The sequence below is a fragment of the Anabrus simplex genome, chromosome 1 (genome assembly GCF_040414725.1).
Source record: "Anabrus simplex isolate iqAnaSimp1 chromosome 1, ASM4041472v1, whole genome shotgun sequence".
Lineage (NCBI taxonomy): Eukaryota > Metazoa > Arthropoda > Insecta > Orthoptera > Tettigoniidae > Anabrus > Anabrus simplex.
Window position 1 is genome coordinate 1,303,639,963 of NC_090265.1, and position 27,474 is coordinate 1,303,667,436.

Below are 27,474 nucleotides of genomic sequence, written 5' to 3' on the forward strand. Positions count from 1 at the left end.
ACCCACTGCGACAAGAAGAACGGGCCCCCGAGTGCATTAGTGTTGTTCGTCTTTAGTGTTGTTACCAGGCCTGGCAGGGTATATAAGGGGCGTGAACAGCGTCAGATGTAGAGTAATCACTGTGAAGGACACGGAGATGCCGCGTACTCGTGTGAGATAGCGTTAACAGCACCTGGCATAGTTTGAAAGGGGTTTTATTGTGGGTCTTCACTTGGCCTCCCGACGTGACAGTGGCCCATTGTTGGACTGCATAGGAATGTGAGGATTGGCATACTCGTCACCAAAAGAGAGGATCACCGTAACGCATGTCGTAACGCCTTCACATCTGCGCCTGCCATCCGAGAACAAGTAACGAATTCCCTGCGACATTCTGTGTCATGCCGCGCCGTTATTCGGAGAGTAGTAGCAGCCGGACTAGAAAATTACCGTCCCATGCGTAGTCTGTCGTTAACACCACAACACAAACGGCTGCATCCGGAGTTGTGTCGTGACCGGGAAGCACGGACTCCTGATTAGCATTGTGTTCAGCGATGAATCGGGGTTCCGCACTACCGCGGATGACCATTGTCCGCGAGTATGGCGGCGACCTGGGGAGAGGTCCCATTCTTGCACTGTTTTGGAGGGGCACAGTGGCGTTACTCCTGGTGTATGGGGAGCCATCGGGTATAACTTCAGATCATGGTTGGTATTGATTGAGGGAACTCTGACGGCGCAAACGTACATCACGGACATCCTGCATCCTCATGTGTTACCTCTCATGCAACTGCATTGTGGTGCCATTTTTTAACAGGACAATGCTCGTCCATACACGCCACTTGTATCTATGAGATACCCTCGTGGCCAGCAAGATCACCAGATCTGTCCCCGATAGAACATGTGCGGGACCAGTTCGGACGTCAACTCCGTCCCAGTGCCTTTATCCAGGATATCAAAGACCAGTTACAACAGTTGTGAGTCTGCTTTCCCCAGGAGGGGATACGGTGGCTTTATGACAATCTCCCCAACCGAATCAGTGCATGCATCAAGGCAACGTAATACTAATAAGCGTGCTTGTACTGTTAAACTCTTTGTAAATTTGACTCTATTTTGTAATCACTGAAATAACGTCACATACCAACTCCAAACGTGGTTTTACTTCGTTTCCTCCTCTCCTTCCTGGTGTTTCAATGTTTCTTGTCGGGCGGTGTATTAAAGTTTTATTGAAAAGTATCACTCCTAAACTACAGTATGTACGTGTGTTAAATTTTCAGCCTAAAAGCCTGTTGGAGGTTGAAGTCTCACAACCACGATTTCAGTGTTTTCGGGAAAAACATTCAAACTCAACGGAGAGCTATTTTACAGTCTATAATATACAAACACAATGTTATTGTTCCTCGCATATAATGGATGTACATAGCCCTCCTTCATATTCAAAGGAAACATTTAATGTTAATTATACTTCTCTGAAATATTTTGATAGAGAATATAAAGATTCCTCCCAACCGATGCTCAAGATCTCAATCAAGCTTTATATGGTGTAATCAATAACCAGGAACATCCCTGGCAAATATATTTTTGTGGGAAAATTTCGACATTTAGCGACTTATCTCCGAAGTCCGCTTACTTGTCTGAATGTTAAGCGTTGAGGACTTCGTTTCAGAGTGTCACGGGTTCAATTCGTCGTTGGTTTGGTGCTTTTAATCGCATATGCTTAACTCCGTTGACTCGAATACTACTGCTCATGTCAGTCCAAATGCTCTCCTCTTCATATACACATAACACATAAACAAAAAGTAGCGAAAATATTCCTCCACATAGGGTTGGTGTCAGGAAGGGCATACGGCCGTAAAACTTGTTCGATACAGTTCACACCCGGGAATAGAGTGTGGAAAAAAATATAAATGAATAATAATAATAATAATAATAATAATAATAATAATAATAATAATAATAATAATAATAATAATAATAATAATAATAATAATAATAATAATAATAATAGAACGTGTTTGAAATTGTATGATACAACACCAAGCATCGCATACTATTAAATGACAATATCTTAGGACTGTAATATGTTGTTAAGGATTACCATCGAACATCATATGCAGTGTCCATATCTAAACGAACATTTTAAGGCCTGATGTATTTTACCATATTTAGTTGATACTAGAGTTGCTTTGAAGGTTTCGTTAGAAGTTTTAATTAATGGCATTCGTAAATCTGTCAGTAGCATCATCTGTTGAATATTATTTATAAAAACAGGTACGAGTACTTTATTGAGTAATCCTTAATGTAAATGATTACCTGTGGGTAATCCAGAATATTCGCACGTAAAATCAAGAATGAAGTGAATATGAAACTGATTATAGACAGAGAGTTGCGTCATCGAAAATCGGTTATATTCGTAGATTTATGTGGCAGATTATATCACGATCATAGTCACGGGATCTCCATTTTAAGATGGATTTAAAACAACAGTGATATGCCTATTAATTTCCTTAATACACATGTACTGAGCCAAACCTCCTTGGTGAGAAGCCCAGTAACGATTTCACTCAGCTATCATGCCACGTGTAATTCATTTGCCTTAATATGATAGTAGTTAATTTAGTTTCATTCCACTGGAAAAGAAATAAACTAATAAAGAGATTTGAAAACATAGCCTAAACATTAGTAAAATGTGAAGACTAAAACTAAGGTCAATTAGACTGAATGTGGTTGGTGATCATTATTTTAAAAGGAATGCAAAGTGATTATAAGCCCACAGCCCATAACTGGAAAAGGAGCCCCTTTTCCAAATTCTGGATTTCGAAAACCCAATATTATATTATTGATATCTAGTATAAAAACTCTGTCTGAGTCGTTGGCGTAATGGTCAGCGTACTGCTCTTCGGATCAAAGATTCCAGCGTTCGATTCCCGGCCGGGTCGGGGATTTTAATCGCTTATGATTAATTCTTCTGGTTCGGGTACTGGGTGTCTGTGCATTTCCCAACACTCTCTCTCCATATTCAGACAGCACACCACACTATCAACCACCATAAACACACGCAATATTGATAACACCCCTTCCCCCTGTGGGTGGGGGCGGTAGAATAACACCCACGGTATCCCCTGCCTGTCGTAAGAGGCGACTAAAAGGGGCCCCAGGAGCTCTGAACTTTGGAGCGTGGGTTGGCGACCACGGGGCCCTTAGCTGAGTGCTGGCATTGCTTCCACTTACTTGTGCCAGGCTCCTCACTTTAACCTATCCTATCCGACCTCTCTTGGTCAACTCTTGTTCTTTTCCGACCCCGACGCTATTAGGTTTGCGAGGGCTGGGAATCTTTCATTTTCACGCCCTTCGTGGCCCTTATCTTACTTTGGTCGATATCTTCATTTTTCGAAGTGTCGGATCCCTTCCATTTTTTCCCTCTGATTAGTATTATATAGAGGATGGTTGCCTAGTTGTACTTCCTCTTAAAACAATAATCACCACCACCACCTGATAACACCCCTCCATAAAGGGTTGGCGTCAGGAAGGACATCCGGCCGTGAAACAGGGCCAATCCACATGTTCGACGCAGTTCGCACCCGTGACCCCACAGGTGTGGGGAAAAGTGGTAGAAAAGAAGAAGAAGATCTCTAGTCAGGGGCGGTGCATCATTAAAGACTAAAGGGGCTTAGCCCCACCAAATTTTCGGACATAGAGGGTTTAGAAATGTTATATTATTTATATATTAGATCAGGGCCTCTCAAACGCCCAAACTTTCACGCGTGCAGAGCGAGGCGCAAGAGCTCCGTGCACTGTTCATCGGTGTCGCTCGGTGCCGCTCGGTATGGCTCGGATCAACGCTTCGTCTCTGGGCTACTCGGCTATGCTCGGCTATACTCGGCTCAACTCAGCCCGGATTTGGAGCGCTACGGCGCAAGTGGGTAAGACGGAGACAGGCGGAGAGAGCGAGAGAGGCGTAAGGAAAGAGAGAGTAAGCGCTATTGCTCCAAATCGAGGAGTGGGGGTCTTCACTCTGGTCAACCAAGCCAAGTCGTCTTTTGCACCGTGCACAGTGCATGCACCACGCGCATGCACCCTGAGAGGCCCTGTATTAGATAATGAATCTAATAAGACCAAATTAATATCTGAGTACTGTACCACTGTTTTGAAGTAATTAATGATATGAAAAAATGAAAGCATGATTTCATTACATGTTTTCTACGTTTATCCTGACCCTGGGACTAATTCGCTCTCAGTCCTCATAGTGAGTATTGGTAACTGTTTTGAAGGTTAGTGAACCTTTGAGGGAGTGAAAGTTTCAATGCATTTTAAAATGTCAAGCTAGGGGCTAGCTTTGACAAGCCCGCAATCAAAAAATGACAATATAGACGAAGCTGTAGCGGTGGGTGTCATGGCGATGTTATTGCAAACTCACTTGTATTCTTCTAACCTTATGTAACATGTTCTGGTGATCATTCACAGAGTGAAGCTTTCGACACGTTTCGAATTTTAGTTTACAGTTCTCTCTTAGCAGTTGCGGTATGGAGAGCATTTCTGAATAATTTTTGTTCAACAGTGATTAGTATGCAGCGTTTAAAATAGTGAATAGCTTGCACCGCAGAAGAATCGACGAGCGCATTACCTTTATAAATGAGGTAGGCCCTCACTTTTAGAGTATTATTTTTATTACAGTATTCGCATGCATTAGAATCAAGCATGCTTAACGGTACTGATACTGTCAATAAAAATGTAATGACAAGGTTTAATATGGGTTTATACACAACAGCAGAAAAAAACCTCTATGGCTAAATGGTTAGCGTGCTGGCCTTTGGTCACAGGTGTCTCGGGTTCGATTCCCGGCAGGGTCTTGAATTTTAACTATCATTGGTTAATTTCGCTGGCACGGGGGCTGGGTGTATGTGTCGTTTTCATTATCATTTCATCCTCATCACGACGCGAAGGTCGCCTAAGGGCGTCAAATCGAAAGACCTGCACCTGGCGAGGCGAACACGTCTTCGGACACTCCCGGCACTAAAAGTCATCCGCCATTTCATTTCAGCAGAACAAATATTAATAATAATATAACAGTGTTAATAATAATAATAATAATAATAATAATAATAATAATAATAATAATAATAATAATAATAATAATACGCACATAACGTCACCTGCCATTTGAGCCACGAGCCACTACTCTCTCTGGTATAAAAACTGTAATGTACACGTTCAACAATAACACCGAATGTCCTAGTTAGTGACCCATATACAACAGGCTAGACATTGTGACATAACGAATGGTCTTCCAATTCTTTTTGCCCACGGCAATGAAAGCAGAGGTAAGGGAAAAAGTTATTGCTATCCAGTCGTCTGTTCTTCAATATTTGATTTTATACTTTGATATTATGGTAATAATGATATCTGTAAAGACACTCGATGAGAGAGTAAAAAAAAAAAAAAAAAAAATCCTCCATCAATGACGTCGTGAGTAAGACGAGATGATTAATACTGTTTTATCAACCAGGAGTCAGACGGCAATTCATGCTCCGCTGGCGGTCCTCTTTAGTATCAATACCCGAGCTGACGTCAAGGGCTTCGTAACGAACGGCAGTAACAAGAGAATTGCACCGAATGGAGAGTTACAATTGCGATGGTTAGCTACAGTATGATCCTACAAGTCAATGCCACGAATTACTCATTTATAGCATAAATATTATTCTTACCTAGGAAATAAACCACACCGTAAGTCAGAGAAGGCTAAATGACCTTAATAATAATGTTGTTGGTTTTTATATCCCACTAACTACTTTACGGTTTTCGGAGGTACCACGGTACTGAAAATTCGTCCTCTAGGAGTTAATTTACATATCAGTAAAACTATCTAAACGAGGATGGTGTACCGAACCGGGAACTTGAGCTCAGAAGGCCAGCACTCAATCGCCTTAGCTACTCAGTGTGTCACAGATGGTTTTATATACATCAATTGACACTTACTTATCGACTGTAGACATCTCACAAAATAATGCCAAAGATAATGATAAGGAATTGACTGATACAATTAGACTTAGTATTGTATGTATAAATAATAAACTGATATAAAATTGGTAATACAGAATTAATAATAATAATAATAATAATAATAATAATAATAATAATAATAATAATAATAATAATAATCTGAATAGATTGATTCTCAAGGATTCCGATTCGAATTCCGGCACAGACGCACGTCATGTAATAGTAGTCGCTATGAGAAACATATGTCACTAGATTTACTGACAATAATTTACGGACCCCCTTTTCAGCGAAAAAAATGATAAACTCAGGCATCCCATAAAAATCTTTGGGGAGTTAAAAGAACGTTGAAGATATAACACTACAAATTATAACATCCAATAAAGCTAAGACACTTTTCGACACTTGAATGGTGGTTTTCCTCTAGTCGAGAGCACGTGGGCTCACTTCCATGCTGCGTACTTTCTGTGCTGCTTAAAACACCTGTGTCTCTCTAAATATACAGAGAGGGACATAAGTGTTCGCACAGTGGCCCAGTTACTTATCAGTCAGTATAAAATAGGGAATGTAGCAAACTTCGTCCGTTGTTCGGACCATCATGAATTGAAACGATACATTATGCATACATACGCTAAAGTGTGTACAGTAAAATCCTGATCATACATGAAGAGATGAGGAAAACAAGGACGGGAAGAGGTGGTATGCCTGGTCAGACGTCTACAAACACCGATGAAAGCTATCAACAAAACAGAGTAGTACGGATCAGTTCTGACTGGAACATTGATGAGTCAACACAGTTATGAGCCTTGTTTACATTAGAAGTGGATACTGGTGATTCATGGTGGGATGGGGAAAATTAGAAAGGAAACGACAATTAAAGAAAGTAAATAATAGTAACCCTTCATGAAGAAGGCAAATCATACGCCGAAACTGCACAAATCATTAAACGAAGAGGAAACACAATGTTCAGTATCATTAAGAACTACAAATCTTCAAAAACATTGAAGTAAAGAGAGAAGTGGACGTCCCCGTAAGCTCACTCTGAGAGAATAGAATACGGTAATTAGGATAGTGCAGAGGACTTCAAAGATATAATAATCCCAAATTGCAACAGAAATTCAGGAGTACCATGGTAAAGAGGTACATCCTAAGACCATTCCTAGAACTCTTCATAGAGCTGAGTATCACGCCCGAAGTCCCAGGAGGAAGCCATTCAACAGCTCACTATACAAAAAGAAGAAGAGATTGGCACTTTCACAAGGGTACATAATGAAGAATAATGACTTCTGGAGAAAAGTTATTTTTTCAGATGAAAGCAAATTTAACATTTCTCGCCAGGATGGATGTTGATGTGGAGGAAAATGAATATAGAGTTTGAAACCGCCACCCTCCAGGCTACAGTCAAACACGGTGGTAGAGCTGTTATGGTGTGGTCGTGTATGGCGGCTTCAGGTCATTGGTCCTAATGTTTATAGATGGAACAATGGACCAATATGTTTATTTGGATATTGTGATAAACAATTTACGACATAGTGCCCAAAAACAGGGTCTACAGGCTGATTACTACTTTCAGCAGGGCAACGACCCAAAGCATACTACGAATAATGTTCGTTATTGGATTGTTTATAATACACCTCATACCCTGAAAACCCCTCCCCAGTCTCCCGACCTTAATCTCATTGAACATCTAAGGGATATACTCGGACGACGTGTCAGAAAACACTTTATATCCAGCAAAAGCCAGCTGAAAGGATTGCTTCTACAAGAATTGAATACTATTGGTGAATAAATCACAAGAAAATTAGTAGCTTCAGTGCCTAACAGATTAAGAAGTGTTATTCCGAACAAGATAATGCACACACGTTACTAAACCGTACACAAATGGTGACAGTTGTGTAGTTTAAGTTGTTGTGATAACATTTATGTCCACCCATTAAAAGACTAAAATACTACCTTTATTTTATTTTTAAGCAAATGAGTTCTTTTAAATTTGTGTATTCTGTAACCAAATGTACAGTTATAAACAGAGTATATTTCTATTAAATATATATTTAAAAAAGCAATTACTATTGCCAAAATATGCATATGTAAAATGTCTCCACTGCTGTGTGAACACTTATGTCCGTCAATGTACATAACGTGATACTTTTATTGATTGCTATTTTAGATATTTGATGTCAAATTGGTTGGATGGAACATGTAATTCTGAGTTTAATGAACATTATTATTTCAGCTGTCATATTATTTGTATTATAAATTGTCTTCAACCAACCGTAAATAATTTTACCGCATTCTAAATAAGAGGTAGTCACTAAAAGCATGACGGCTATTTAATTAGACTACTGTGAACAAATAAATAAACAATAAAGCTCAATTTGCGAGTTGTACTATTGTATCCAGAAATATGGCATATTATTCGTACACCCTGCAGCATTCACAATGTAGCCTATTTCTCCCGGCTTCAAAATTATTACATTGAAGAAACAATTCACAGCGTTTCAAACCGGGCCGGTACAACTTGTCAATATGTTCCGTACGCATCAATAATCACGTCTGGATTGCTAATAGACAAAGAATCGTGGCACGCCCGCGTAGGATGGTGAATAGAGTGACATTATTTGTTAACCTAAGTAATTTTCTCGATAAAAATAAAAACAAACGGACTCTATGATACTAAAACCCTTGTGTGCCTTGAACTACCAACGATCACTGTTCAACCTGAAGGATGTCTGGCTCCATGGCTAACTGGTTACCATGCTGGCCTTTCGTACTACGAGTCCAGTGTTCGATACCCGGCCGAATAGAGAATTTAAATCTTCATTGGTTAATCCTGGGTTCAGGGGCTGGGGGTGAGTGTGCCATCTTGCAACATTACAATTCATCCTAGGTAGAGCCCCATCCTCATAGATGAGCGTATTGCCCATGGTTGTCAACTTGAAAGAACTGCACCAGTCTTCTCAGGAGGTCATTTACTGTTAGCCCGAAAGCCTGCAGTTTACGAAGTGACGCGCGGCTGGCCGTAATTTTTGACTCTGTAGATCCAGACCGATATCGCATCACCAGATTGCTCCTCAATTGCCCTCACGTAAGCTGAGAGGACCCGGATTCAGCCCTCAGATTCAGGTCAAAGTCCCTGACCTCACCTAGGCGGGAATCAAAACCGAGTCCTCCTGTGAAGAGGCAAGGTCGCTATCCCTAGGCCAAAGGGCTTTTAAGTAATATTTGAACGAAATTTAGTTGACAGCTACGCTGAAAAATGCACACACACACACACACACACACACACACACACATTCATATTCTCAGTCATTTTGGTAATTTTATTATTTCACCCTTTCTTACCCCTATTCCAAAGTAGGATGCACTTAGTCTTAAAAATCCGGGATGTCACTGTTCGACTCAGTAACCTCTAAAACTTTACACTCGACACAATTTTCGATTATTTTTATCCACTCCCTCCCTCACACCCCACCACACAGGTGGATGGAATTCAACGTTTAAAATAATCCAGAGTCTCACTATTCATCTCAGCAACCCCGAAAACTATCGATTCAATACTATTTTCGATTATTTTTAATCTCACTTCCCCCTCAACCCCTACCATATAGGGGGATGAACTTGAACTTATAAAAATTCCGGAGTGTCACTGTTCATCTCAGCGACTCCGGAAACTATGGATTCGACATTATTTCGATAATTTTATACCTCACTCCCCTCTCACCCCCACTCCAAATGGGGCTGAATTTGGAATTTAAAAAATCCGGAGTGTTTATAGTCATCTTAGCCACCCTGGAAAGTATGGATTCGACACTAATTTCATTTATTCTTGTATATCACCCCTTCGTTCCTTGCTATTAAGTGTGCTTAGGATGTCTTACCCTCACGCAGTTTGTCTTCTGATACTGTCATATATGTACCAAGTTTGGTCTAAATAGCTTCACTGGTTTAGGAAGAAATGTGATACATACTTACCCACATATATTGACATTTGTGTTCATTAAGACAGCATGAGCAATATGATGCTTTGATGCCCAGTTTCAATACCAGGGAAGTTCAGAGCATGATTTTGCTAGGTTTAATTATTTCCAATGGTTCATGGTGTGGATGACTGTAGTCACGTCCTAGTTCGTGAACCATGGGCAACGGCTAAGTGGCCTGCTAAGTGGTCTTGAGAGTCGGGATACCAGTTGCTACGGATTGGAGTGGGCATCCCGGACATATTCTGAGTCATGGCCTTCATTGTGGTCAGGTGGCTAGGACTATACAATCCACAGGTAATCCCTAAGACGTTAGAGAAGAGATCCTTACTAGGACTATGTATAAGTAGAGTAGCATACTGCTTCATGAATTTACCGGGCTCAGAATATTTTAAGCAAGCCTCGTACCTATGGTAGTAACGGAGCCCCACTCCCATTTGACGACCTCCTTGGAAACAACTTGGCGAAAGAAATGGAATTCGAAGGGGAGCTATCAATATCAATGGGGCCTATGGAGGAAAGAAAGTAGAACTGGCCGAGTCAGCGAAGAGGATGCATCTTGATGTGCTGGGAGTAAATGCTATTCGGGTAACGGGAGATAAGGAGGAAGAGATAGAAGATTATAGAGTGTACTTGACGGGTGTTATAAAGGGAAGGGCAGAGTGTGAGGCAGGCCTGTTCATCAGGAATACCATTGAACGCAACGTACTTTCTGTTAGGCACGTAAATGAACGAATGATGTGGGTAAATTTGGCAGTTGGGGGAATTAGGACGAGAATCGCCTCAGTCTATTCACCATGTGAGGGTGCAGATGAGAATAAAGCTGACAAGTTTTATGAAACATTGAGTGATAAAGTAGTCAGGATCAACAGCAAGGATAGGAGATCGCTAATGAGCGATTTCAATACGAGAGTTCTAAATAGATCTGAAGAATACGAACGGGTGAATGGTAAATGCGAGGAAGATATGGAAGCTAATAGGAATGGGAAACGTTTGCTGGACTTCTGTGCTAGTATGGGTTTAGCAGTTACGAATACATTCTTTAAACACAAGGCTATTCACCGCTACATATGGAAGGGTAGGTGTACAAGATCCATAACAGATAACATCTAAACCGATTTCGAATTCAGGAAATCTGATAGGAATGTACGGGTTTTACGGGTATTTTTCCATGATACAGACCACTATCTGATCTGTAGTGAATTAAGTATCTCTAGGCCTAGGATAGAGAAAGTGAAATCTGTCTGCAGACGAATAAGGGTAGAAAATCTCCGGAACGAAGAAATTAGACAGAAATACATGGATATGATTTGTGAGAAATTCCGAACAGTAGACAGTAAGCAGGTTCAGGGTATAGAAACAGAATGAGTGACATACAGGGATGCTGTAGGAGAAACAGCAAGGGAATGCCTAGGAAAACTGTGCGTAAAGATGGGAGAAAGCGAACATCTTGGTGGAATGACGAAGTGAGAGCAGCTTGTTAACGTAAAAAGAAGGCTTATCCGAAATGACTCAAAACAAGGACTGTTGCAGATATAAATTGTACGAAGATGATAGAAACAGAAATAGTTGCTGAATCCAAAAAGAAGTCGTGGGAAGATTTGGATAATAACCTGGAAAGGTTTTCTCAAGTAGCAGGGAAACATTTGTGGACAGTGATAAAGAATCTTAGGAAGGGGGAAGGGAAGAAAATGAACAGTGTTTCGGGCATTTCAGGTGAACTCATAATAGACCCCAGGGAATCACAGGAGAGGTGGATGGAATATTTTGAAAATCTTCTCAACGTGAAAGGAAATCAATCTGGTAGTGTCACGAACAACCGAGCTCATGTGGAAGAGGAAAGTGGTGATGGTTAAATTACGCTTGTGGAAGTGGAAAAGGTGGTGAATATACTGCATAATGATAAAGCAGCAGGAACAGATGAAATTAGACCTGAAATGGTGAAGTGCAGCTGGAAGGCAGGCATGAAATGGCTTCATAGATTAATAAAATTTGCATGGAGAGGTGGTAAGGTACCTTCAGATTGGAGAAAAACATTGATTGCACCTATCTATAAGCAAGGGAACAGGAATTATTGCAACACCTATCGAAGTAATGAACCAATCATTCACAATCGTCAAAGGTGATACCTAAATTCACTAGTCAACTTAGCCGCGAGGTACGTTGTTGTGAAAGGAGTATCCATTTATGCATCATTACTTGAGGAGCACCCTGTGTCTTCTTCATGTTTCGTACCCACGAGACAAGAGCGCTGATGGTGAATTGCAATCCTTTTGGGCAGGAAAGGAATCTGTATTTGTAAGCTCCTAGGGTAGAATTGCGGATGGACTCAAGCATGCTCGTGGCTAATTTCTAAAATACGATAATTATCCAGATGTAAATTAAAGCTACGATTGGTACAGTGGAACGCCCAGTAAATTGAACGGAATTGTCATGTGATAATTTCTTTTCCAGCCAAAATGGAAGATTGTGTTGGACCGTAGAAAGATTCGAAGCTACACGTACATATCGTCATAGAGGGGGGAAAGTATTTATTCAGTGTTTTATACCACCTAGAGGCAAATTAAAATTATAAAAGCAGGAAATTCATATTCATTGCATTTTCTGAACGTTATGGATACCAACACCAGAGATGAGAACCGTAGGATAATGGAATTGTGTAATGTGATGCAACCTTTTTACCACTTTTCGCGTGCCAAAGGCCCGGGTATAGTAAGAGTAACGAGGGAGGCAAGATTAATTCCTTCTTCGGTGGTTCGCGAGTTCAGGTCTGTATCGCTCTGAGCCAATTATTCATGTGCGTCTAATAAACTGAACACTCAAGACTGGTTATTGGTAAGAGTGAAATACCAGACTATAGTAAGAACTGGTGGAGTGAAATAAAATAAATACTCATATTCGTGTGAATTTTAAATTTGCCCGCGTTTGGTGATGAAACGAAATTAACGGCGTGTCTCGGCACGGTATTACAAATACAGTCCTTTGTCTGTTAAATGTGTCAGATGGTGCAAATATTGAACTATGAATAGGAAGTGAATCGATAATTTCTATGTGTGGTAAATGTACAGTGATTCATGTAAATATTATTTAATTGTAACAGCATTCAAGAAGAAACGTGTGTGATAAATTTGAAGATTCACATATATTTGTTAAGTGTGTAGTATGTAGGAAAATAAAATTAAATAATGTTGTTAATAAAGAATCTCCGAGAAAAAATGTGCGAAGTATATATAGTTTGTATCAGCATGGTGTGTTAAGCCTTAATTGGGCGTACGGCGAATGACAATGTCTATGCCATTGTTCAGCAGAAATCCAGGTAGGTGACATGATTTGTATTCTTTAAAGTGTATTCTGCATCGATATGTTCTCTGTAGATAAAGGCCGAAGCTTCAGGCCAATAGTTTGTTGTTTTTCTTTGCTTTGATTTAAATATTAAGTGTTATGTGCAACATAGATGTTATGAAAATTCCACGCACATTTTATGTTGAAACCCCAAAATTTCAGACGATTATGTTAAATCGAATTGCAGAAGGTATCGGGTAAAGATGCGTTTTAAGCCAGTCTGTCGTTAAAGAATTTATGTTAATATTCCGTGTCAAAGCATAATGTAAAATATAGTTGAGTGTTGGAAAGTTTTGATTTTCTGAGTATCGGGTAGAGTGTCATAATGTCTAAATTAAGTCAAGATGGGCGTGATTTTTCCATATCATTTAAAGATTTAATACTTGGTAGAAGTTTGTTTCAATAGTTACGTAATTTCGGTACGATGATTAATCCATGAAATAAGCCATGATATTTAAAATGAAAAAATTAAATTAAAGAATGAGATTCAGACAGGCCATATAACATTTTATAAGAAATCAATCTGAGATCATATACAGTAGACATCCAACAGCCATAATGAGAAAGCACGAAGAAGCAGAGATAATGTTAAGATAAATGAGTTCTGTTGGATTCCGGGATGGAAATGCCCCGAGGGAGAATCGAACTAAGAATGTGTTGATGCCGGGAAGATGTAATGTCCCGAAGAAATAATGTGTGTTAGAATGCCGCGGAAGGCATGAGCAATATCCAGCGTTCGAAATTGTTTTTTGGTTTTAGGAATCATGTGATCTCAGAAGGCTGGATATAACGAGAGATAAATTCATTTTAAATAAGTATATTGTAATCTGGCTTGTTCCATGTAAATTCACCGCAGGTAGACAAAACGGCAGGTGTTATAAACCGCTAAACGGAAGGGTGAGATATTTTTAGAATACTGCCAACCAGTTATCAGATGACTGTCTGGAAGATTTAAGAGGGTCGAAGAATTAACAATATTATGTAAACCTGGTAATTGATAGAGATGATATTTTGTTTACTGGATTAATGGTTTTTGACATGTGGAAAAGTTTATTACGGAGAAATCTTGACACAAGTCAATTGTTGTGTTTAGTAGATTGTTAATGTGAGTTGTGGCGAATTTATCGAATGATAGGGGTAAATGGCGGCACTCATCTGTCACACACCCACAATTGGGATTTTGGTTTAATTCTTAGATGGCCTCAGTTCTGTTTGTCTGAAGGACCATTAGGGTGTTGAGTTGTACAGTAGTGATCTGTTAGAGAAGTAATGATTGTGGCTGGACTCATGCGTAATTTTTATGAGTTAGTTAGTGAAACACGCGGATATATGTGAGTAATGTAACGCAATTTTATAGTTAAAAGAGCGTAACGATGCAGAATGATTATATCATGTCACTGAAAATAAAAATCTACACCCTATTTCCAATCGTTCCACCGCGTCACGAATGGAATGAATGAAGCCCCAATCTAGCGGCGAGGGTCGAAATTGTGCCGGCTGCCGAAGCCTGTCACACTCCTCCGAGACAATGATTAACGTCTGACAAATGAAGTGAAATGAAATTATGTAACCGTTCAGGCTTCTCCAACCATACTAATTTATTGTACAGTCCTATTACGTGATATCACTCGATATCAAGATTATCCGTCATCGGAAATTATTCATTAACACATATTAATTTAACTTCAATCAATTGTAAAGGATTTTGCAATCATATTGTATATATTAGAACATCATTTATTATTTAAATTATTATATTATGTAGTATAGGAATTTATTATGTAGGCCTACTGTAAATATGGTCAATATGTTGAGACAGAGTTTGTCATTTCATCTCTTACTTGTGTACACGGAAAAGTTATTCCTGAAGCGGCGAATTTGGAATGAGTCACTCGGTTAAACTCATGAGCAAAGTAATATACAGTGACCCGCGCGCTACGCTAGCCCAAGCTACAAGACTACATCATCGACACGCCTACTTGATACGGGTGAAGAATGAAGAGGGGGAAGATATGATATGAGATCTACAAATCAGATGCTTCGTTGTATAGGGACTGGGTATGGAGCAATTACCAAGAGTGGGGAGAGCCCGGGTATATTATCGTGCACGGAGCAGTCTCAGATAACCACAACTACATTTATTTTTGAGACAGTGAGTTGTCGCTTCAAGACAGAGTACGTAGCTGCTGTGATGTTGTCGGATCTGGGTGAGACGAAACAAGCATACGGTGAAGCGTTATTAAACTAAATACGCTAGTTATGTAATATAATTTGGACTATCAACTGTCTACGCTACACTTGTTAAATTGTGTGCACTATCCGCACAAACATTTTGTGCATTAGGCATTTTACTGTTGGACGCTGCTTTATTGACAATGTGCCGATGTGATGAGTGGTAATATTGTTATCAAATAAAATCGAAATAAACTCCAACTCTGATTTTCCTTGAGGTTACCCTTCACTCTTCCACTGAAATGTTCTAAATTGATGACTACATTTGATTTAACTAATACCTCCGATTTTCCTGTCATCTTTCATTCCAGCAACACTCTCCATTAACATTTCATCTGTCATTTATCATTGCCCCAGAGGAGTGCGACAGTCTACGACCCGGTCGAATGACTGGGAACATTTTTTTTCTACTTGCCTTACGTCGCTCCGACACAGATAGGTCTTATGGCGACGATGGGACAGGAAAGGACTAGGAATGGTAATGAGGCGGCCATGGCCTTAATTAAGGTACAGCCCCAGCATTTTCCGGGTATGAAAATGGGAAACTTCAGGGCTGCCGACAGTGGGGTTCGAACCCACTATCTCCCGGATGCGAGCTCACAGCTGCACACGCCTAACCGCACGGCCAATTAGCCTGGTGAATGACTGGAAACAGGCTGTGGATTTTCATTTACCGGGCGAGTTGGCCGTGCGCGTAGAGGCGCGCGGCTGTGAGCTTGCATCCGGGAGATAGTAGGTTCGAATCCCACTATCGGCAGCCCTGAAGATGGTTTTTCGTGGTTTCCCATTTTCACACCAGGCAAATGCTGGGGCTGTACCTTAATTAAGGCCACGGCCGCTTCCTTCCATCTCCTAGACCTTTCCTATCTCATCGTCGCCATAAGACCTATCTGTGTCGGTGCGACGTAAAGCCCCTACCAAAAAAAAAAAAAGATGTTCATTTATCATTCAACAATATAATGTTATCTAAATTGTGTGTGAACCTTCAGATCCACATATTTTCTTTTACAATTTGCATCAACAGAGGAAGCAACCATGGGCTTGATTAAGGTATAGCATCTGCATTTGCCTGGAGTGAAAACTGGAAACCACGGAAAACAATCTGCTGGGCTCCCGACAGTTGAGTTCGAACACACTATCCCCCGAATGTTGGCCGATAACTACGTGACCCAAATTATGCAGCCATTCTCTCGGTAAATAAAAATAAGAAAAAATAATGGAAATTGGTTTCATTTATTTTGAAGTTTTACATATACTTAAATTAATATATTGAGTAATTCTCTGTTGAACTAGAATAATTTTAAATACGTTTATTTACAAGCTAGATGAACATGTAACAAATTGTCCGAGTTGGAAAGACTACTTTTAATTTGTTTTCACCGAGGCAACTAATCCAGGCAATAAAATGTCATTGCGGGGAAAAAATGGATTGTCTGTATGCAGTAATTGGTTGGTGGGTAGTGTTTTTATCTGCTCCCATGGAGAGGAACACGCTCTCTATGAAGCAATTTTTAAACTCCACCGTGTGGAACAGATACAGTATTTAAAGGTTAAAAAAACGTTTTCAGATAGGTAGTAGGTAATATACAGTATATATATACATATATACAATGTATGGAGTGTGTGTTTCTGCGCTGGCAGTCTGAACGAGAGAGCTTATAAATGAGTGTGCGTCGAATACAATTCATTTTGGGTACTAATTTCTTTCACTCTTTTCATACATATTTTCTACAAGAAATCAAATTAACACATTGTGAAATTTTGATTCGATTAAATAGCAGTAATCGTGGCAGTAGTAGTGGTAGTAATGGGATTATCTCCCCCTTCACATTAATAACTATAATAATAATAGCCCAGAAAGTAAGCGTGGAAACATCATATGAAAGCAACGATGGGTTGAGAAACGGCACGATGTATAGTCCACACAATAGACAAATTTTAATATCGTGGTAAATGGATATAGCCAAACAGACAAAACTAAGAGGCGAATAAGAAAAATATTAGTAAAATTGAATATGCCTACAAGCTTACACAAAACATACAACCAGGAATCCCAAGTCAGTATAAACAGGAACTAAGCTAAGCCACTACAACACAGAGATAAGGAGAAAATCATTTTACGCATCCAAATGTCCAATTAACAGCAGAAAAGCAGAAACTCAGGGGTGGAAAATTACCAAAATGACATTAAGCCCCAGAAAAGCAGATGGAACCCGGAGCAAGAAAAGAAATGGTTACTCTTCTTCTTTTTACAATGAATTTTACGTCACACAGACACAGACAAGTCTTATGGCGACGATGGGATAGTGGAGAACTAGGAGTGAAAAGGAATTGACTGTCACTTGAGTTAAGGTACAGCCCCAGCATTTGCATGGTGTGAAAATGGGAAACCACAGAAAACGATATTCAGTACTCCCGTCAGTGTGGTTCGAACTCGCTATCTCCCAAATGTAAGATGACCATGACACAAATCACGTAACCACTTGCTCGGTGGGAGGAATGATGAACTGTACTCACCTATCGATGAGCTAATGGACAGAATGCGATAAAGCTGCCTAAAATTTATCTCGCATACCCATAAGATGTTCGGCTCCATGGCTAAATGGTTAGCGCACTGGTCTTTGGTCCAGTGGGTCCCGGGTTCGATTCCCGACCGGGTCGGGGACTTCAGCCTTAATTGCTTAATTCCAATGGGTCGTGGGCTGGATGTGTGTACCGTCTTCATCATTAGAATACATTATAGGTAGGACACCATCCTCATAGACGCGCAGGTCGCCTATACGGAGTCAAATTGAAAGACCTACACCGGGCCTCCCCAGAGGCCACACGCCATTATTATTATTATTATTATTATTATTATTATTATTATTATTATTATTATTATTATTATTATTATTATCCTTAAGATGAACGAGCACAGACTGACCAAGAATATCTGGGATTAAACTAGGAAGTGCAGTATCACCACAATCTGAATGAACAAAGCTGGAACCGAGCTCGATAGCTGCAGTCGCTTAAGTGCGGCCAGTATTCAGTAATCGGGAGATAGTGGGTTCGAGCCCCACTGTCGGCAGCCCTGAAAGATGGTTTTCCGTGGTTTCCCATTTACATAGCAGGCAAATGCTGGGGCTACACCTTAATTAAGGCCACGGCCGCTTCCTTGCACTTTCTAGGCCTTTCCTATCTCATCGTCGCCATAAGACCTATGTGTGTCGGTGCAACGTAAAACAAATAGCAAAAAAAGAAAAGAAACAAAGCCAGAAAAGACTTAGACTAACTACGCGTAAACACTGAATACATGAAGAACCAGGACACGTACAAAAGAATAGTAGACACACCCAAAGAGTGAACAGAAACATCAAAGGACTCTAACAGACTGACAGGACCAAGTCAGAAGTCAGAATATGAAGAGGTTTAGGTAGCGAAAGAGACAGGAACATAAGCTAAACATGATCCACAGAGGGCCCAAACTAATTTCATAATAACAACAACAATAATAATATTAATAATAATATACTTTTTCTTTTACATTGGTAATGGTACTAGATGGCCGGATATTGGAATTTCGTTCCACTGGAACCAAACGACACAGAATGGTTGCATTTAAATAACCTGAAATATACTTCATCAACAGGGTTATAAGCAGCTATCTTCGGAATGGGAAGCCAATGACTCAGGTTGACGTTTAAATTTGAGGTGTGTCTGAGTAATGATTTTCAACGAAACCATCTCAATTTTAAGAGAAAATGAATCGTTACATCTGACAGTCGGACTTCTTGTTGGCTGATGGATTCAGGTAGTAAGAACACTGTAATAAGGTAATAAATGAAAGTATTAATTGCGACAATGTTTAGGAGAAATGGTACAGTGCTGGAATGATCACTTAAGTGAAAATGATCTGGAGCTCAATAGTAAGAAAACGGACATTGTACAATGTGACCCGAAAACGGAAAGTTAACCATGAAAGTTATCGTCCAAGATCACTTTAAAACCATCCAATTTAAATACCTCGGTATCTAAACAATCTCGGATGACGAAGCGCTTCTCGATGCTCGAGCACGACTGAACTCGGCATGGGTGAAATAGCGGCAAGTCATCGGAGTTCTCTGCGAAAATAAACTTCCCATAAAACCGTCCAGCCTCTTTAGGACAGGAAAAATCCCTCGATGAAATGAAAAGTAAAATATTGCACCGGTTGTTCGGACATACGAAATTTGACGTGGTCAGAAATTATTGCATGTGGCAATGGATGATAGTTGCGCCAATTTTTGGACAAGAAGTGGAAAGCTCACTCAAGATGACATGGAAATGTCAAGGGTATAGACAAGTGATAAGTTATTAAGACAGCTGTCCAGTACAAACCACGAGAAAATCGGTCACGCAGCCGTCCCAGGAAACGATGGATTGATCGCTTCAGGGGAGAAAATGAAGTTCGAGGATGTCAGAACTGATGATGCCCTCAACAAAATAGAATGGAGTGCAATGTAGCACACATTACACTGTCATGAAAAGGCACCAGGAATAATGGAAGAAAACATTTAGGGCCCAGACTACTCTTTATATATATATAATTTTAGTGAAAGTATATCACCGCACAACCAGCTGCCTCTGTGCATGAATGGTAGAATGTCGGCCTCCGGGTCCCAAACCCGGCACAGGTAGTCGGATTTTTGAAGGGCGGAAAAAGTCTATTCGACACTCCATATCGAACGATGTCGGCATGTGAAAGATCTCTGGTGACACATTTTGTGTTTCCCCGACAAAGTTCATTAAATCTCAGCTATAGACGCCCAAGAGAGTTTTGGTTTACTCTGTCTGGTATCTATTGGGCCTAAAGTAAAACCGAACGTCGAAATTGACGAGGAGAAAGCCAGCTAGCGTCAAATTGAAATGCCTGGACACGATAGCTGAGGCCATAGGATTATTTATTTATTTATTTATTTATTTATTTATTTATTTATTTATTTATTTCGTTAGGGCCATCTATGGACCACGGTGTTGTGTTTTAGCTGTTTCTTGATGTCATCGTCGTTGTTTGCCACAATTGGTGTTCTTAGCGGTTGGTTTGGCAGCTGTTTTCTTGTTGGTACTTCGAGCTTTTCTGATGGCCCAGTAGTCCTTCATTTTTCGGCTAAATTCAATCTTACGTTCCTCAGACCATTTCCTGGTCTCGTCTTTTGGTCTGTGGTAACTTTTGTGAGGGATGTTACAAAGGATTTAGTTTTAAGAGTTGTATGATAGTTACTCCGATCAGCTATGTCGTTTTGATTTATATGGAGTTCCGAAAGGTCCTTCTCCACTTGCTTCATCCACACGAATCCAGTGGCTTTGCCCTTGTTAGCAGCCTTGAAGATCCTATGGGATAACCTGTTTGAGTCCATTCCGGATAGGTGTCCGTAAAAAGACATTCGCCTTCTTCTGATGGCATCTATGAGATTTTCTTGGTGTTTATACTGGGTGTTAGGGGTATACGTGCAGATATTAAGCTAGTCGGCAAAGAAAAATACATCTCACAATATATGCTTTGTACTTTTTACCTTGTCCTATTAGTTTGCCCATAACTGAGCCAAATATTTCAGGAGCTAATGTGTTTTGAACGGCCGTAGTAGGATACGTCGGTTACGTCATTCTATCCACGCGTAGTGGAAGTACAGTAGCAGAGTATAGGGCTTGTTGAACCTGTTTCTTATCGCAGGCCAACACATGTTGTTGTGCACTTCCCCTAAAGGCTTGGCAAGTAGGAGAGGTTGACTCACGTGCCTGGCCACTTGCTGTACTCGAAAACCGGTCTAGGGTAGTCTGTGTGAAAAGTACACAGAATTCTTACAGTGACGTCGAAGATCCGTACCACCACATGCATGCGAATCAAGTGTTGTGTAGTTGTGTGTGATTTATAAGACGTCATTGGCATTACTCAGCGATCCAAGCTGACAAAATTAAAGGAAATAGTTAATAAGTAATGAAAAATGGGCGCAAAATTTCTGTGCTGTTATTGCGACACTCTACGATGAACTTCTGACAATAGACAATGCGAGTTGTCTATGCTTATTCATAAACTTTTTAGGTCAATGAAAGGACGGTGGGCACTGAAAGAAAAAAGACTATAAGTATTCAGTGAAATTGTTATTAATGAGACAAATTTCAAAAACCGTAGTTTCATCCATCGTGAACATTGCTCGAAGGAAAAAGAGCTACTGTGGAATTGCCGCCGGGCATTTGTAATAGAAGGCTTATTCTGCATTTTCCTAATATGTTTACCCTCCAGGGTTGGTTTTCGCTGGGACTCAGCAAGGGATCCCACCTCTACCGCCGCAAGGGCAGTGTCCTGGAGCGTGAGACATTGGGTCGGGGATACAACTGGGGAGAATGACCAGTACCTCGCCCAAGCGGCCCCACCTGCTAGGATGAACAGGGGCCTTGCGGGGGATGGGAAGGGATAGAAAAGGAAGAGGGAAGGAAGCGGCCGTGGCCTTAAGCTAGGTACTATCGCGGCATTTGCCTGGAGAAGTGGAAAACTACGGGAAACCACTTTCAAGATGGCTGAGGTGCGAATCAAACCACCTCTACTCATTTGACCTCCCGAGGCATAATGAGCCCCGTTCCAACTTTCGTACCACTTCTCAAATTTCGTGTCAGAGCTCGAAATCGAACCCGGGCCTTCGGGGGGTGGCAGCTAATCACACTAACCACTATACCACACAGGCGGACAGATGGCTTATTACTGGACAGTAAGTGCCGATAGGTAAAGTGATGACTGTAATGGACCCGCTTAATTAGAACTTCCGTAATCATAATATTACTACTACTACTACTACTGCTAATAATAATAATAATGTCTTTACGTTCCACTAACTAATTTTCACGGTTTTCGGAGACGCTGAAATGCCAGAATTTTTTACCGCAGTGTTTTTAGTGCAAGTAAATCTACAGACACGAGACTGGCTTATTTGAGCACCTTCAAATACCACCGAACTGAGCCGCCATCGAACCTGCCAAGGTGGGATCAGAAGACCAGCGCTCTATCGTCCGAGCTACTCAGTCCGGCATTAGAGGTTAGAATAAGTTGGTCGTGTGGTTAGGGGCGCGCAGCTGTGAGCTTGCATTTTGGTGATAGTGGATTCGAACTCCGCTGTCGGCAGCCGGGAAGATGGTTTTCCGTAATTTCCCATTTTCACATCAGGGAAATACTGGGACTGTACCTTTATTAAGGCCTCGAACGCTTCCTTCCCACTTGTATCCCTTTTCTCTCCCATCGTCGCCGTAAGACCTACATGTGTCGGTGCGACGTAAAACAATTTGTAAGTACATGTTTCGGTAATTCCGGAGACATGTCCGCAATTATAAGATTAATAATAATTCGGACTTGTTAAAAGTTCAGTGTTTTCTGTAGTGTTTTCTGACAGATTACCAGCTACGGAGTTTGAGTGGGGCGTTTAACTTTTATTTTAGTAATAGTTAGTAATAATGGACTAACACAGTTTTTATTATAATATTGGTAGGTGGCTTTACGACGAATGCAAGCTGACAGCCGCGCGCTCCTAATCACACGGCCAACTCGCTCAGTAATAATAATAATAATAATAATAATAATAATAATAATAATAATAATAATAATAATAATAATAATAATAATAATAATAATAATAATAAATGTTTACGTGCCAATGGAGACGCGCGGTTTCGGAATTTTTCCCACGGGTATTCTTTAACGTGCCTGTAATTCTACCGATCAGAAGCGGACGTATTTGAGCACCTTCAAATACCAGCGGACTGAGCCAGGATCGAGCCTGCTAAGTTCATGAAACCAGAGCTTGAACCGTCTGAGCCACTCAGCCTGGCAACGTTTATTTTGATACGTTTAATAGGCACTGCAAAAGCAGAATGCTTTAATTTACCATTAAACAAGTTCTTTTCATTAGGAAGCACGAAGAGGAGGTACGTTTAATTAATTTATTTTTATAACATGTCCCTTATTGATATGAAGCAAAACGTTCGATGTGCTTTGACAATTCAATTCTGATACTACTCACTTGGAAATCCTATCCCACGCATTCTTTCGTTTACGTAAGAAATTTTATTTACGTACACGTCAACAGGGGGTGTTTCTGCATACGGCGAGTTGGTCTCTTCAGAATCCATGGTATTGAAATCACACTGTGGGAGAATATTTCACGTAAGCAGTTTGACAAATTCACTAGACCTGTCACGTGCCGGTTTGGTCGTGTGCTGTTCCTAGCGACGGGGGTGTGGTGGGACGGGTTCCCGCCCCTACATGAAACCACCGGACTAGAGGTATGAGCTGCCTGTCTGACCTTGACCTGAATAACAGCTGTCAGAGAGGCGAATTATCGTCCGTACTAGTACGCGAGTTACTTCGTAGTAGTACGAGGGCTATTTTTTTTCAAGGTCCGATCGGTCGCGACAGTCAAATGCCCGCGAATATATGATGAACCGCTGCGCAGATGTGTTGCGCAACGTCGTTGTATTTGAATAATGCCAGTGTATGAATACCACGAATACCATGATATGCTGCTAGTGTATCGTGTGGCAGAACAGAACACGGGTCGCCCTCCATGAATCTATCGGAAAAGGCTTCCCAACAGACGGGTGCCGAATCCAGCAACGATACTTGCTGTACTGCAGCGTATTCGCGATGCAGGTTGTGTTACATCACGCTTTCAGAAGCGATGGCCTAAACGGCCACGTGTAATTCTAGACGCGGAAGAAGACATCCTGACAATGGAAATGAAATGGCGTATGGATATTAGTGCCGGGATATCCCAGGACGGGTTCGGCTCGCTAGGTGCATGTCTTTTGGTTTGACTCCCGTAGGTGACCTGCGCACCTTGATGATAATCAAATGAGGATGAATACAACACATACACCCAGCCCCATGCCAGGGAAAATAACCATGATGGTTCAAACACCGACCCTGCCGGAAATCGAACCCGGGACCCCTGTAACCAAAGGCCAGCACGCTAACCGTTTTGCCATGGAGCCGGGCATCCTAACAATAGTAAACGATGATCCCGGGCGCCGTACCCGTAGTATAACACGTGCCGTTGGTGTACCAACTTGGACCATACGTAGGACACTGCATGAAGAACTAGTGCATCCTGACCATATTCAACGGGTGCAGTGTCTTTGACAGCTGATTACCATTTTCTTACGAGTTGATGTACGTCGCCACGACACAGATAGATCTTACGGCGACGACGGGACAGGAAAGGGCTGGGATGGTGAAGAAGCAACCGTGGCCTTAATTAAGGAACAGCACCAGCATTTGCCTGGTGTGAACATGGCAAACCACGGAAAACCGTCTTTAGGGCTGCCGACAGAGGAGTTCGAACCCACTATATCCCACTCATGGGCTGTGGAACATCCCCATTCAGTAGGAGAAGGCAATTTCCAGCACCGGTTATGAATTAATACCTGGATGGGTGTAGTAGGAAGTCGGTTACGTGGACTAATCATCTTTTTATTAATGTTACCTTGCTCCTGTAGATACAGTACGTTACTTGAGCTTTCAGAGGACGTGTCGCTTCGACTACGCAGAACCACGTGGATTTTACACGATGGTGCAGACATTTCCTCAACGGTGGACAGGACGATGTGGAACTATCAATTGGCCAGCCAGGTCTCCAGACCTTATTCCAATTGACTTTAATGTCTGGGGGAACATGAAACACAAACTATATCGAACTGAAGTACCCACTTCGGACGACTTCCGTGAACGTATTGTTTAAGCAGCAGAGGATATTCTGAACAACCCTGGTGAAATGAAATGAAATGAAATGTCGTATGGCTTTTAGTGCCGCGATATCCCAGGACGAGTTCGGCTCGCCAGGTGCAGGTCTTTCCATTTGACTCTCGTAGGCGACCTGCGCGTCGTGATGAGGATGAAATGATGAAGACAACACATACACTCAGCCCCCGTGCCATTGGAATTAACCAGTTAAGGTTAAAATCCCCGACCCGGCCGGGAATCGAACCCGGGACCCTCTGAACGGAAGGCCAATACGCTGACCGTTCAGCCAACGAGTCGGACACAACCCTGGTGTCTTGGCTCGAATGCGTCGCAACTGGATTCGGAGAAGTGAAGCCTGCAGGGAAGCCCAGGGTGATCACTTTGAACAATTGCTACGAGTTTTACTTTGGTATGTCAGATGTTACGCCATTTGTGCAACGTAATGGCTTGGGAGTACAGTACAGTATCGTTATAGTATTTTGAGTCTCGATAGGTCGATATTCTCATAAATCCGAGCAGGGAAACTTATGTACCGGTAACAAAAATTATAATCGAGAGTTTCAGTGCGCGAGTGCGGAAGACGTGCTTGTTAAAACGCTAGACATTGACCTTGAACGCATTTCGGCAGTTGCTCAATCCTACACTGCATGTTATTTTCTTTTTTTTGCTACTTGCTTTACGTCGCACCGACACAGATACGTCTTATGGCGACGATGGGACAGGAAAGGGCTAGGAGTGGGAAGGAAGAGGCCGTGGCCTTAATTAAGGTACAGCCCCACCATTTGCCTGGTGTGAAAATGGGAAACCACGGAAAACCATTTTCAGGGCTGCCGACAGTGGGGTTCGAACCTACTATCTCCCGAATACTGGATACTGGCCGCATTTAAGTGACTGCGGCTATCGAGCTCGAGTTAAAACAGAAGACACCTTGCGTTTTTAAGGGCCGATGACCTTAAAACAGCAATCATCATCATCATCATTAACACGTATACAAATTCAAAAAATGCTTGTTTTATATTCATCACTACTGAAATATGAAAAAAATTCAATCAAATTAGTTATTTCATTCCCACACTCGTAGAGGGGTGGGTGGGCCGTCGGCTATACGTGTAGCTCTTGGGCCATGGAGTAAGGAAGTAGAGTTGTGAGGATGAAATAATTCAAGTTGGACGTATGTCTTGTACATACAATAAATTGAATTGAACATGTTAGTAAATACCTGAACGCACAGAGAGATAACCGCAGCAACAACACGGACCCCAGAGTAGGCCCGCAGAACACACCACCCAGGACAGAGACCCCCCAAACACCCTGTTTATTGAGTAAATGTTCGTGGTACGATGTTGACATAGTACAATGTTGACATACATACCTGGGTAAATAAATAAACAAACAAACAGATAGAAGTAGTTGGCCTTGAACTTGCTGTGCCGAGTGAGACGAGTTCTTAGTCCAGATATGTGAACAAAACAAGCACTGAGGTCATTGACCATGCTAAACTTTTAAAGGCTACAGAGTAGATTAAAGGCGATCTATCACAAGGCCAAACTTAAACATGTAACAGAACGTAAGATGTAACTCTGTCACATGAGAAACGAAACACACCCGGGCTGGGGAAACAAACACAGATCTTGCAGCACTGTCTTGAAGCACAGGACAGAAACATAGAAGTATACCGGCACACGACACAAAAGTTGAATTAAAGACGGAAAAAGTATTGTGTCACATGAAGCTAAACTAAATAATATAAATAATAATATAAAAATAACAATATATTAATAACAAAACATCAAATATGAATAACAAGTATACGACTTAAAAGGAGAGTAAAAAGAGGAATAAGACGAAAGTATGAACAGGTGAATAATAATAATAATAATAATAATAATAATAATAATAATAATAATAATAATAATAATAATAATCAAACGAGAAAAAAGAGTAATAAGAAGAAGTTCAATATGAGTAGTAGCAATAATAATAAGACTGAATAATAATAATAATAATAATAATAATAATAATAATACCGGTAATGTTATTTGCTTTACGTCCCACTAACTACTCATACTGTTTCTGGAGGCGTTGTAATTTAGTCCCGCAGGAGTTATTTTTACGTGCCAGTAAATCTACCGACACGAGGCTGACGAGCTTCTTCGAATGCCACCGGACGGACCCAAGATCCAGCCTGCTAAGTTGGAAACAAGA